Source organism: Cavia porcellus, unplaced genomic scaffold (genome assembly GCF_034190915.1).
Source record: "Cavia porcellus strain 051 isolate PalLab524CR breed Dunkin Hartley unplaced genomic scaffold, mCavPor4.1 scaffold_20, whole genome shotgun sequence".
NCBI classification, from domain to species: domain Eukaryota; kingdom Metazoa; phylum Chordata; class Mammalia; order Rodentia; family Caviidae; genus Cavia; species Cavia porcellus.
In genome coordinates this window covers 5,122,382-5,137,144 of record NW_026947503.1, presented here as the reverse complement: position 1 = coordinate 5,137,144, position 14,763 = coordinate 5,122,382, and positions in this window count along the sequence as shown.

The following is a 14,763-nucleotide window of genomic DNA, read 5'->3' as shown; positions in this document are numbered from 1 at the left end:
AATGAATAAGCCATCAAGTGAAACAAGGCAAATCATTGATAAGTGGCCAGTTCATTAAGGGATGTCTTTCTCCCGACGACCGGCTTCTCTATAAAGCTGTCTCTGGGGGCTGGTCTGAAGGACGTAACAAAGGATGCTCTCTGCTGTGCGTCTCAGTCCTACAAGAGGCCACCTCCTTCTACCTTCCCGCATCCTCCTGCTTTCGTCTTTCTGTCTTTGCTGTTTTCTACCAGAAATTCCCTAACCTATTCCTCAGATGCTGTTTCTTCCTTAGAGTTTTTCCTAATCCACATAATCAGATTTATATTCATTTTCTTGTTCTTTTACTTTTTATTATTCTTCTCCTTTTAACCTCTGTGAGATAGAATCAAATACAAATCCTTTAATGTGGAATAAAGGAAGCTATATTTGTTCCATGTGGCTGACCTTTTCCAATCCCTGTCTGATACTTGATACTAAAATAGAAAAGTAAATCTACTTAGAGTTCTCTAAAAACTGCTATTACTTACCTCTGTGTCTTGCCCATTTATAAATTAGCATATATCACCTGTGTATTCACCAAGTGACAGTCACACATATACATGTGCATGCACATGTACATGCAGACCTTGTACTACTTTTGATAATTAATATTTCTCAATATTCTTCCATAGTTCATGTCTTTCAATGAGTGATTCCCATCACCATTTGATTGGGTGCTCTAAAACTCACACCTCCAGTGTTTAATTCCTTGTACCTTCTCCTTTATGGAAATGCTGTAACAGTCCATCTGCTAAACGCTAGTCTCTTCAACCAGACTTTTAAATACCTTGGAGGAAAATTCCAGACCATGTTTTTCCTCAGATGTCCTGTATCTAGTCAAAATGGTATGCAGCAGATGCCTGAAGAGTATTCATTTAGTTTAGTAATGACTGTCTATGAGCTTCTTTAATTTTAATTGTAATTTTAAATTATAATTATGTTGATATAGTTATAGTAAATTTCAAACTCCTAAAAGGCAAAAAATTAAGATGCTGCTCAGTGATCAATAACTGTAGGTTAGGAAAGCTCCCAGGGTGCCATGAAGTCTCTCCCTGGGTCAGCTTCTTGTCTCACCAGATCTTTATGATCTTGGGAAGGTCACTGATCACCAATGGTCGCATCATCCATAATATGAAAAGAATTGCACTCGCATGTCCAGAGGACTCCTCAGCACTATCTTTCTGTGACTCATTGAACATCACATCATTTATTGAACAAGACATATTCTTTTTTTATCATTTCAAATCTTGTTAGTTATACATAAAATTTGAGTTTTAAAAATCCTTTATTGGACTTTCCTGGGAATAACCTGTTAAGTCCAACATTTAATTTGGTAATCATCTTATCTTGCTGATGAAATAGATCTATCATGTAGTGGCAAAGAGTTTAGTGCACTGTGTTTTACTTTGGACTATGTGGGTCCATAGTTTTTCAAGAAGTTGTTTTCATCAGATTATTCTCTGAAAATAGTCAAGTGTCACTAACATGCAGAAAGTTCATGGATCCTCACTATGTAGAGATAAAAATCCAAGCATGAATGCTTCAAATCAAAGATAGCATCGAACAGAAATCTATCATGAGGCCACCAGGAAAGGCCAGGTCTTGGTGCTGAAAGATGCGTACAATGAGAACATAGTTTGTTTTCATGTATCCAATAAGATTTCTTAAAAGAAGAGACTTCTTCCATTGTTTGGTTTATGGAAACACAGCTCTGTTGTGAGTCCTGACTGAAGACTCCAACATTGCTGCATCAGTGCTGTAAAGAATGGAGTTCAGTTTCTGCTGGCAACTAAAGAAATGTACGGCATGCAGTTTCAAGTTGGTATACAAACTCAGGGTCATTATTTATTGCAAATAATGCAATTTTCAGGAAGTTAAATTCATAAGTGAGAAATTTGGTGTCATAAAAAAGCAGTACCAAGGGCAAGAAATTTTGACTGCCAGTGGGATTTTGGAGGAGGTAGGATGATGTCTTGGATGATGTACAGTCATCCTATCATGTCGACACCAAGAGAAATACTGAAAAGGTCAACGCTTGGGCCGATTCAAGAACATGATTAAATGTGAGGATGATGGCTGAAGAGTTAAATTTAGATCAAGAGACAGATACTCACGTTCTGAAGGAAAACTTAAACACGAGGAAAGTTTCTGTGAAGACTGTGCCAAGATCTTTGAGTGATGAACAGAAACAGTGGAGCCTTGACATTTGTTCTGATCTTTCAGAAGCAGCTGGGTAAAGCAGTGCTTTGTGAAGGAACACATAGCCAGGAGGGAGCCAGAGAGGCAGAGAACTTGGACTCCAGACATCAATGTCTGTGATGAGCACTCAAGCATTTGCAGTTCACTCTTTGGGTACTTTCGTTAAGTTATACTTTATTCAATCAATACACATTGACAGAGCACATATCAGGAGCACAGAACTGTGCTAATGTGCATAATGAAGTTATAAACGTGAAAAGAATGATTTTCCTCCTTCTAGCTAATATGAATACGATGAAGGAAAGCAAAGTGTTCCCTATCCTAAGACACACTGTAATATAAAGCAGCGAGCTGGAAGTGTTTAACAGCGAAAAGGAAGTGCCTAGCAGCCGTGATACACCCATAGCGGTTTTTGAGACAGTATCAATATGTTTCATTCATATTGGCAATATGCTCATTCTATCATTAAAATCAAATAGCTGGGGCTAGGATTCGGAAAAATTCTGGAGAAGAATAGGTTTCACCGTGGGTTTTCTTGAAAGGATAATATGCCATGACATAGCTTTTGAACTCTGTTGTTGCATATACAGAATATAATATAGATGTGAAATATAAATTCACATAAATCTTACAGTGCTCAAGTTTCCCACTGCTGGGAGGATCCAAAGAAAACATACATGCTTTGAAGTGATTCCCAAGTCTGAATCCACCCAGAGCTTCTCAGCTGACCCTGCACATGGAGTGAGGCTCCGCTCATGATTTGAAGGTGCACCACCTTCATCTGAATACCCAGCCTCATCACTTATCATATACTGAGTGCATTTACTCATTCAAAGAGCTCTTGAGTCTTCCACTGTTCCAAACACTATGGAAGAACTAAATTTACATACCCATTTTGTCAAAAGTGTACAGACTGCTTAATTTTCATCAACAGTCAGCAAATTAGTGGATTCTGTACTGACACATTTGAACCTAAAGGTTTATTTTACCATCCACATTAAGGAAACATTATAAAGAGCTTTTAAAAGAAAACAAATAGCTTTGCGGACAAGAGAATAGGAAGAGCTCCGATTTATCATTCAGCCAGGTTCAACAAACATTGCCTCATGAACCCATAGCCCCAACGAAGACAGCTCCAATACGCTAAATAAATACACCACTATACTTAATTAACTTAGAATCGTTCTACTTCCCTAATGATTTGGCCTCTTTTGGATGACAATTGTTTGTGTGTACATGTGTGTTTGTGACAATCAGGAAATGATATCTTAGGTGTAAATGGCAAAATGAATAAATTCTATTATGTGCAAAAGTGGCAACAAATTAACATTTGACATTCCCTTACACATTCATTCCAATGTAGAACACAGCATCATTAAGAATGATATTGTTAAATGGATTCAGCCTGTATGTATTTAGGAATTTTTATAAATGTGAAATGCACCAAGTATATAGTAATCTGAATAAAAAATTACTAGATGTAGCCAAGAGGAAAACATAAATGAGGAAATAGGAGATCAACCATATAATTTACTGTGTTACACACTTTCAAATAAGTGGATGCTAAAGCTATCGTGGTGGTGTTAAGAATCAACTAGCAAAGTAGTTGATTTATGATTTGCAAAGGATACCCTCATTATCCCATGTTCAGATGACTACTTGAGGGGCTCATGCCTGCAAGAGAAGGAAAAACATTTAAAATTAGAAGTCCCAGCAAGCCAAAAAATTGATAGGGTATTCGAATAAATAATTTACATTCTATTGGACTTTACCATGAATTATAATATCAATGAACAGTGATATTAAAAAGCTTTTCACTTTGTTTCAGAAATTTAACCATGGTCATTTCAGGACAGTAAGTGATTTCCTTGTACTGGAATGTATTAAAATACAGCTTGAACATACACAGAAATAATTTTATAAAATCTAGATCCTAAAGTCACCTCTTGTTTTAGTTAGTTTTCTTGTTTCTGAAACAAAATACCAGACACCCAAAGTTACAGGTGAAAACATTTATTTGGCTCATGATTTTAGAGGTTTCAGTCCATAGTCCTCTGGCTCCAGGGCAGGGTGATGTTGCAGAGAAGCAGCTCAGAGAATAGTTCGTGGTGCTCACAAGGTAGCCAAGAAGCAGGGACTATATTCTCTTTCTGTTCCTCATATTGTGTATCCAAACTGCTGTGACCAGGGCAATGCCAAGCCAATCAGTGGACTGATTTAGCAACTACACGTCCTTAATCCAAGCATCCCTCACTCCAGATGCAGCTACCTCAGAAAAACCCTAAAACTGCATGAGGCATGGTATGGGTGGGTGTCTAGACACAAACATAAGACCTCTGTAGCTCATTTTTGTTTATTACCATATGTCTCAGGTTTCTTAAAATATTTGAGTTTAGTTTTTTTAGAGGTAAAATGATAAAAATGAAAACAATCACCCATAATAAATGACTCTAAGGATCCTAAAATACTGAACTTTGGAAAAAAGATTTAAGAACTATGCATCAAACATGTGTAATGCCTAAGGTACTGATGGGTATCTTTTTCTCTTCTGTTAAGAATAATGATTTTATGGTCATAATGACTCATTTGAACTAAACTGTCAATCAAGATTTCCATATTTATAGTGTGAAGGATTATAAGGTATTTTAAATTAATAATAACCTCAATAAGTACAAATGGAAAGGCAAATTTTATTATTGTATATTAATTGTACAGAGGAAGGGGTTTCATTGTGACATTATCATACAGCCTTATAATGCACTGTGGTTGCATTCAACCCACCTGTCAATCTCTCAGCACCATCCTACCCCCCTATTTGGCCCCTTCTTCTTCTCTAATAGCCTCTCTTCTACTCTCATGTTATATCACTTTATATAAATTCCATACACTAGGGAAAATATATGATATGTGTCTTTCTGTATATGGCTTCTTTTGTTTAATAGGATTATCTCTATTTTTAAAATTTCCCTTGAAATTACATTATTTCTTTCCTCTTTATGTCTATACAATACTTGATTTAAAAAAAAATATCCACACCCATCTGTAGTACCTGGGGGTGCAGCAGGAGCCTCAATGACCTCTGCCCCACCTTGAGGACCTTGGGGGTTCAATAAGAGCATCGGTGATCCCTCCTTCCACCCACAGGAGCTCAGCAGCTAGTGACAAGCCAATGATCCCTCCCCCTACCTGGAGTACTTCAGTGGGCAGGTGAGAGAGTGAGAGAATCCTCCCCACACCTAGAAGACTTCAGTGGACCAATGAGAGCCTCAGTGACACATTCTCCTGCCCGGAGGACTTCTGTGAGCAGGTGAGAGCCCAGGTGAGCCCTCTTTCCACATGGAGGACCCGAGATGGGCCTGCAGGAATGTTAGTGGGGCCTCTCCCCACCCAGAAGAATCAGGGTGGACCTGTGAGATCCCTACAGACACTGTAGGGCCCAGCTGGGGCACACACCATGAACAGCTGGGTCTGATGGCCTGGAAAAGTCTGACAAATTAGTAACAATATGAGCCAAGAGTTGGTTTACATCAGTTCTCCTAAGCTAGTCAGCCCAGAAAGAATCAGGACTCATTCAACTGGTCCCATAGAAGGAATTCAGGTAACTGGCCCCTCCCCTACACTGTGGGACCTAGCAACTGGGTGATCACTTCACACACTAGGACCCTGACTAAGACTAAGATGAACAGGTAAAACTAACAGGACTGAAAAGATCAAAACACCAATCAAGAAGTGAAAATAGTCCATCCAGAACAACTCTTAGAGACACTGAAATAGAACACATTGGAAGACACACACCTGAAATTTCTGAAAAGATAGCAAATGAAGTAAAGAATCAAGTTCAGAAGCCTATAGAGGAAATCAGATCAGAAATAATCTCTCAGATAAAAAATGAATGACAACCTTAATGAAGGACTTGCACAGCATAGCAAGAGAGACACAGATTTAAAAAATACAGGACCACAGGAAAATGATGGAAACCTTGAATGAACAGCATAGGAAAGAGAATACATGAAACAGATTCAGAGAGATAATAGGAAATTAAAATTTCCATTGAAAGATGGAAAAACCACTTGAATAAAACTGAAGATAGACTTTCAGACTTTTAAGACAGAATAGTGGCTAGTGTCATGAAAGGAAAGCTCTCTTGAAAATAACAAGAGACCATGAAATAACAATTCAACAGCTCCAAAAGGATACGAAGAACATTAAAGAATCATAGGTGTTAAGGAAAAAGGAATCAACACAAATGCATGAAAAAAAAAACACTATTTGCAGAATTAATGGCAGAAAATTTCCCAAACATGGGAACAGAATCTTATTTAAGATAAGTGAGGCATATAGAACTTCAAGCAACCACAACAAAATATATCTATACTCAGACATATAATAATAAAGATCCCAGAAATTCAGCACAAAAGTAGAATATTAAAATCTACGAGAGAGAATAAATAGATCAAATATCAAAGAAAGCCCTTTAAAACCACAGCCAACTTCTCAACATAAACTCCCAAGTCAAAAAAAAAAAAAAAAAAAAACACCTTGGAATGAAGTATTTGAAGCACTGAAAGAAAACAACTTCCAATTCACACTGATGTGCCCTGCAAAATTAATGTATAAATAAGATGTTCCCACAAAAAAGAACAACTGAAGAAATTTATGTCTACCAAACCATCCCTATGAAGAGTACTGAAAGATATTCTAGATATAGGTAAAAATGACCACAATTCCAAGAAAAAAAAAAAAAAACAGACAGAAACCGTCAGGCAGGGCATGCAATTTAACACAAGGAAAAAACAGGGAACCAAACACAATAAAATAACACACAAACACAAGCCAACACATATCAGTTACAATCATCAGTGTAAATGACCTCAGTTCACTACCAAAACATTATTAGAGTGGATCAAGAAACAAGATCCAGCAACATGCTGTATACAAGAAACACATTTAACTCAAAAACAAAATTATAGATTGAGAGTTAAAGAATGGAAAACAATACTCCATGCAAGGGTACCTATTATTTTTTTGCAGATAATAAGAACTTCAAACCAAAAATATTAAAAAAGATAAAGAAGGTCACTACACATTTGTTAGAGGAAAAATTCAAGAGGAATTATAATAATTATAATACATATGCATGAAATATGGGAGCACCCAACCATAAAACAAATATTAACAGACAAAAAATACAAGTAATAACACAGTTCCAACAAGGGACCTTAATTGGCACAAACAGACAGCTCAAAAAAACAAGAAAATAAGCAAAAAAAAATAATAATAACAGAACTGAATCAAATATTCGTACAAATGGATTTAATGGAAGACTGCAGAGTGTCCACCCCACAACATCAGAATCCACATTCCTGTTAGTGCACTTGGGGCATTCTCTAAAATAAACCATATATTCATCCATAGAACATGTTTAACTAAATGCAAAGAAACTGAAATTATCCCATGCATACTATCTGACCATAGTGCTCTGAAACAGAAAATTAATGTCAAAAGCATCTGCAAAAGAAAATAGCACTCACCTGAACTACCAGTGGGTCACAGATGAAATTAAACAATAAATTAAATAATATGTACAATCAAATGAACATACCAGATATAATATACCAGAATCTATGGGACTCAATGAAAGCTGTCCTAAGATGAAAGTATATAGCAGTAAATTCTCACATCAGGAATAAAGAATGAGCACAAATAAACAATCTGATGATGAATGTATAATCTAATGCTGCACCTCATGCTTCTAGAAAAAAAAAAGAGCCAGTCAAAACAATCTCATATAAGGGTAGAAATTATAAAGAGCAGAGAACAAATTATCTCAATTGAGAACAAGAAAACAATATAAAGAATTAATGAATGAAACAGTTGGTTCACTAAAAGAGTAAACAAAACTGATAAATCCTAGCTTACTTTATGGGAAAAAAAAACTCTCAACTTCATGCATTAAGGAGTGAAAAGGGTGAAATCACTGCAGATCTTGTGGAAGTTCAGAAAATCATCAGTACCTACTTCAAAAACTTTTACTTACATAAGCTGTAAAACACAGAAGAAACGGAAGGATTCCTAAAAATGTATGAATTAACAAAGCTGAATCAAAAAATGTAAAAATTTTGAATAATCCAAAATCAGTTACTGAAATTGAAAACATAATTAAAAATTTACCAACAAAGAAAAGCGCAAATCCCGATCAATTCACAGCTGAATTCTACAAGAAATTTAGAGAAATATTAATGTCAATACTCTTCAAACTCTGTAATGAATTTGAAAGGGAAGCAATTCTCTCTAACTCATTCTTGAAGCCAAAGGATTACTCTGATACCAAAACCAGAGAAAGACAGAACCAAAAAAGAAAATTTCAGGCCAATCTCTGTAATAAACATAGATGCAAAAATCCTCAATAGAATACTAGCAAACAGCATGCAGCAGATCATCAAGACGATTATACACCATGACCAAGTGGGATCTGTCTCAGGAATGCAGGGTTGCTTCAGAACATACAAATCAATAAACATAATATGCCACATCAACAGAGCCAAAGACAAAAATCACATGATCATCTCAATAGACGCAGAAAAGGCTTTTGATAAAGTCCAACACTCATTCATGTTAAAAATATATAGAAAATTGGAATAGATGGTCCCTATCTCAATATGATAAAAGTCAGCTACAAGAAACCAAAGCCCAACATCATAACAAATGGACAATACTGAAAAGCTTACACTCCAAAATCAGGAACAGGACAAGGATGTCCACTATCATCAGTCCTGTTCAATATAGGGCTGGAAACATTAGCCAGAGCAATCAGACAAGAAAGAAAAATAAAAGGAATAAGCATAGGAAAAGAAGTTAAATTTTAATTATTTGCATGTGATATGGTACTCTTTATAGAAGCCCCAAAAACTTCACCAAAAGGTTACTAGAGTTAATAAACAAATTCAGCAATATAGCTGGTTACAAAGGCAAAACTCAAAAATCAGTAGCATTCTTATACATAAACAACAAACTCACTGTGAGGAAAGTAAGAGAAAGCACACCTTTACAAAGCATCTAAAAAAGTGAAATACTTAGGAATCGATCTAATAAGGAGTGTAAATGATCTATATATTGAATGTTACAGTACTCTGAAAAAGGAAATTGAAGAGTATATTAGAATATGGAAAGATGTCCCTTGCTCATGGATAGGAAGAATCAACATTGAGAAAATGGCCATATTCTCCAAACCGTTATACATATTTAATGTAATCTTAATCAAAATACTTCGAGCATATCTTACAGATCTACAGAAAATATTCCTCAAATTCATTTGAAAACAAAGAGACCTAGAATAGCAAAGGCAATCCTGGCACAAAGGCAAGGCAGGAGGCATCACAATCCCTGACCTGAAATTATACTACAACGTTACTGTGATAGAATCAGCAGGATAGTGGCCAAACAATAGCTGGCAAATAAATTAAACATGCCTGAGGATGCGTGGAACAGAGTAAAAGACGCAGACGCATCTACAAAGACATTCAGTTACCTTGTCATTGGTAAAGGAGCCAGACCTGCTCACTGGAGGAAAGATAGCCTCTTTAACAAACTGTGCTGGAAACATTGGCTTTGCACATGACGAAGACTAAAATTTAGGCATCCCTATTGATATGGGAAGAAAAATGATGGACTCCAAAAACTTAAAAAAAGGAAGGGCTTTATTTGCTGATCTCAGCAGTGACACAGTCCCAAAGGGAAACCTGGGGAGGTGCGTCCCAGTGGGGGGCTGCAGGGAGCTATTAAACAACTCTCCACTCTCCGCAAGGGGAGGGGTCAGGTCTGAGGATCAGGTTGGTTCCCTAAAAGGTAACTTGTTAATTTTTCTCAGACTAAGTAGGTCTTGCAGACCTCAGGGAGTGGGAGCAGCAGTTACAGGAACCAAGGAAATAGGGAGGGGGTTATGAGGTGGGTGTGTTGCAGAACGAAAACCCCACTGAGTAACAAGCACAGCACTTTTTGAAGTTATGGTTATAAAGTTGCAACTTAACTGACAATTACACAAGTTTTACAGGAAGAGAACAAGTTGTAACCATAGCACAGTATGGGTTTTTGAGTTTATAACACCTATCACTGTGCATTAAAGTCAAAATGGATCAAAGATCAAAATATTAAAACAAGGCCGGGGGTTAGCTCAGCAGTACAGGTGCCTGCTTGACAAGCATGAGGTCAAGAGTTCAATACCCAGCACCAAAAAAAATAAATAAAAAATAAATAAAACAGAAACACTAAATACACTGGAAGACAAGCTAGGTAGAAATCTTGAAGTTCTAGGGTTAAACAAAGATTTCATGAACAAAACCCAAAGTGGATGGGAAGTACTTCACTCAATCAACAACTGGCATCTCATCTCATTAAAAATGTTTGCATATCAAAGGAAATCCTCAACAGAGAAAACCCATAGAATGGGACAAAATTTTAACCAACTGTCCCTCAAACAGAGGACTTTTATCTAGAATATATAAAGAATTGGAAAAACTCACACACTCCTAAATTCAAACACCCAGTCCAAAAGTGGGCATCTGAGATGAACACGTACTTCTCAGATGAAGGAATACCAAGGGCAAATAAATACATGAAAAAATGTTCAACATCATTGATCACTTGAGAAATGTAAATTATAACACTGACATTCCATCTCACACCAGATTAAATGGCTACCATCAAGAAACCAGTAACAAGTGCTGGAAGGGAAAAAGGACCCTTCTCCACTGTGGTGGGAGTGGAGACTGGCACGACTATAGACATCAGTGTGGAGATTCCTCAAAAAATTAGAATTGGAGTCTCATAACATTCAGCTGTTCCCTTTCTGGGTATTATCCTAGAAGAATTGATGACATCGTACCCAGCAACTTACGTTCACCCATATTTATAGCAGCACAAAGCTAAACCCTTAAAACAATTCAAGTGCCCATCAACTGAGGAATGCATAAAAGAATGTGGTATTTTTGTGCAGTGGAGTACTACTCAGTTATAAAGAAGGGTAAACTTGAGGCTTTTATAGGTAAATGGGTGCATTTTGAGATCATACTCATAAGTGAAATAAATCAGACTCCATGTGTAAATATTATATTGTCTCCCTAGTACAAAAAACTGAAAGAGTAAATAAGATCTAAAATGTACAATAGATATAATGAAAGTAAAAGAGAATGAAATTGCTCATAAGGAAAGAACAATTGGGGTAGGGGAAAGGAGAAAAGAAAGAAAGGAAAAATGATATTATATATAATAATCATGTATATATTCTTATATATAAATAATATGTATATAATAATCTAATATACATAATCTTTTATATAGATAATCAAGATAGATAACTATAATACTAATGTCTGCTAGTTCATCAGCAAGAATGGATTGTGGTTTCACTGTTTGACTGTCTGATAATTTTTTTCATGCCTATATTTTATAATCTGAACAACCACTTTGAAGATAACCTTATGGGATATATTAACCATTGTTAATCTATTATTGAGTTTTGAAATTCTACATCATTATTTTTATTCTTTTTTCATTAAAAAATATTCATCCACTGACAGGAGCCTAAGAAAGTTCTATAACTTGGTTATTGTAAGTTGTGTTATATTGTGGTGGGTACACAGGTATCTTTATTGTATGCTGACATTTACACTTTTCGGCACACACTGAGCACAGGTACACCTGGTTCTTAAAGTAGTTCTATTTTTAGTTTTTGAGACCCTGCTATACTGTTTTCATGGTGGCTGTACTAACTTATATTCCTGCCCACAGCATGTAAAGGGCTACCCATGTATATCCTCACATCTTTTTTTAATACTCTTGAGCCATTATGTTAGGGGTGAGATGAAACCTCAGTGGAGTTTTGATTTGCATTTCTCTGTTGGCTAAGAGATTGAACACCTTTTCCTATTATTGGCCACTTGTACTTCTTTTGAAAGTGTCAAGAACAAAATCTTGTGTGAATAAAACTTTTAATGCACGTAGCCCTTAAGTTTCTTCCTCAATGTGTTGCTAGTATTCATGAGAGTAGGTGGGAAGTAGATTATGATTATCTTTGAATTATTTTACTTCCCATCTTGGGTGGTTATGAAAGACGATGCTTAGAAAAAACGTATAAAAGGAGAAACAAAGAAAAATTAGTATCAATATATTATTTTTATTTAAAGAGATAACAATTAGCCTCCTTCTTTTGGAAGTTATTCTATCCAAATATATACAGATATATAGATGAAAACAAATATAACCACAGATCTATAAGAAGATTGTTTTTCTTACCTAAAAGAAAATAAAAACTAGCATTCATAAGGTTCCTTATGTACATGTCTTCTACTGTTGAGACCGTTAGAAAGTAGAAGGACCTTAAGTTGTCCCCCCAAAATTTCAGCAGTTATTGTCATAGAGCATCTCATATTCTCCCCATGACCTCTACTCTGATTTTGACAAGGTTGGGTCCGCACTTCTCATTTAAAAAAAGAAAAAGTCTGTGTGATACAGAGAAAAACAACCATCTCTACTCCATCTGCTTGGACCCCTAGATGGCTGGTTAGAAAAGACAAATGACCCTGAAGAATAACCCGACAACAAATTGGAGAATCATTTTGACAGTGCATCCTAAGGAGTACATTCTATTCCATTCATTATTACCTGAACTCCATCTACGTAAGCCCTTCACCCACAATAGCTGAGACTGTAGATACTATGTTACAAGCTACTCGGATATGAGGTAGGGATTGTATGCTTCATTAAGTACAATTTTTCTTGTTTGCAGTAATTACCTTTATTGTTGACCCCACATACTTTATTCATGTTTGACCATTTCCTATACAGCTGCCTTTAATACAGTCTTTCATGGGGGAGCTAAATATCTGCCACATCTCCCACTGAATAGAGTGTGTCTTCCCAGAGCACTCAGGCTGAGGCTATCAGCCAGTCACCTGCGAAGTTGGTTCCATTTCCCACTGATACTAAAATACAATGAAGTTTGCAACAAGTCAGATTGAGTTTCACAGTAGTAATTCACACACAGATATAAGATTAAATGACATAAATAACAAGACAGAAGCATAATTAACATTCACAAGCAGGATCAGCAAATTTTCAAGATGAGATAAGCCAATGTTGGTAATTTAACCGCTATTTAAAAAACATTAGATATATCTACTTTCATCTCAGAGTAATTTTCTGGATATTTGATAATTCTGTCTCTTAGAGGATATCTAAATAAATCACTACAAAATAGGATCAACAGAAATCAACAATGGTATATTCATCACAAGCTCACGTGGATGCATGTTTTAAAAATACCTTCAAGTTCATTGAGAAAACAAGTTTTTATGTTAGTAGATGCACTGATTTGGGAAGGGCTATAAAGTCATAATGAATAGACTTTCTCATTTGCCTAAATCTTTGTAACTTTAAACATATGCACATAATGAAAAGATAGCTATTATGTATATTTGTGAATTAATTCTTTCAATTTATAAAAAAATCTTTGGAAAGCAAGTGAATTTTTTCACAACAGATTTTATAAAGTTGTCTTTCCATCAGGAAAATGTTCTCAGGTTCTGCGGTATCATTATGCTTTGATTATGCTCTTTCTATGAAATAAAATGTTGCAAAATAGCAATGACCCAAGCCAGTGGCACTCTCTTAGCTAGCTGTGCCACAGCCTGGTCTCTAGCTTTGCACTACCTGTAGGATTCTAAGAATGAGAAGACTCTTGAGAGATATTAATATGGAGCCAAAGGCATACATGAGAGGGCATTATATATATATATATATATATATATATATATATATATATATATATATATAAATATGCATTTAGTGTCTGTATCTTCATCTCAGTCTTCAGAGAGTAAGAAAATTAAAGTCATAGCTAATGCCTCATTAATGCAACATTTAATTTACAAACTCACAAGTTAAATAAAATGCTTGAGATAACAAGTCTTGAAATCGTAAAATCATCATTGAAAGGAGAGCTAATGTTTTTCAGAGCCTATTAACTGCCAGTCCAACTAAGAGACTTTTATTAACATGATTTCATACATCGCTTTTACCTGCCCAGGGAGTTGCCCACTTCACAGAGGTCACCGAGGGTCAGACAAGTTAGGTGTCTATGGCCAGGTTGCACCAGCTAACCCTTTTCAAAATGCCACTGTGCTGCTCTAAAAGCTATGAAAATCCTATGGAGTTGAGGAAAAGTGGACAGCGAAGTTGTCTGTCGTGAAGGATATCCCCACGGAGCAATCCAGTGTGATGTGATGAGCTCATAGCTAAAACTCAGGCACTTTGTTAACACACAAATATTTTAATGGCAATGGCCGTAACTAGTCAAGCAAATTTTTATCAGTAATGCAACTGCTTTAAAATGTTTTTATGTGCTGGGTACATTTCATTGCTTTTTTTTTTCCTTGCAGTAAGACAAAAATCAATGAATGCTCTTTGAGTTTTATGAACTCTCATAAAAGCAAGTGTGTGTGTGTACACAAATATTTATACACTCAGTTTGCATGTGTTATGTTGGAA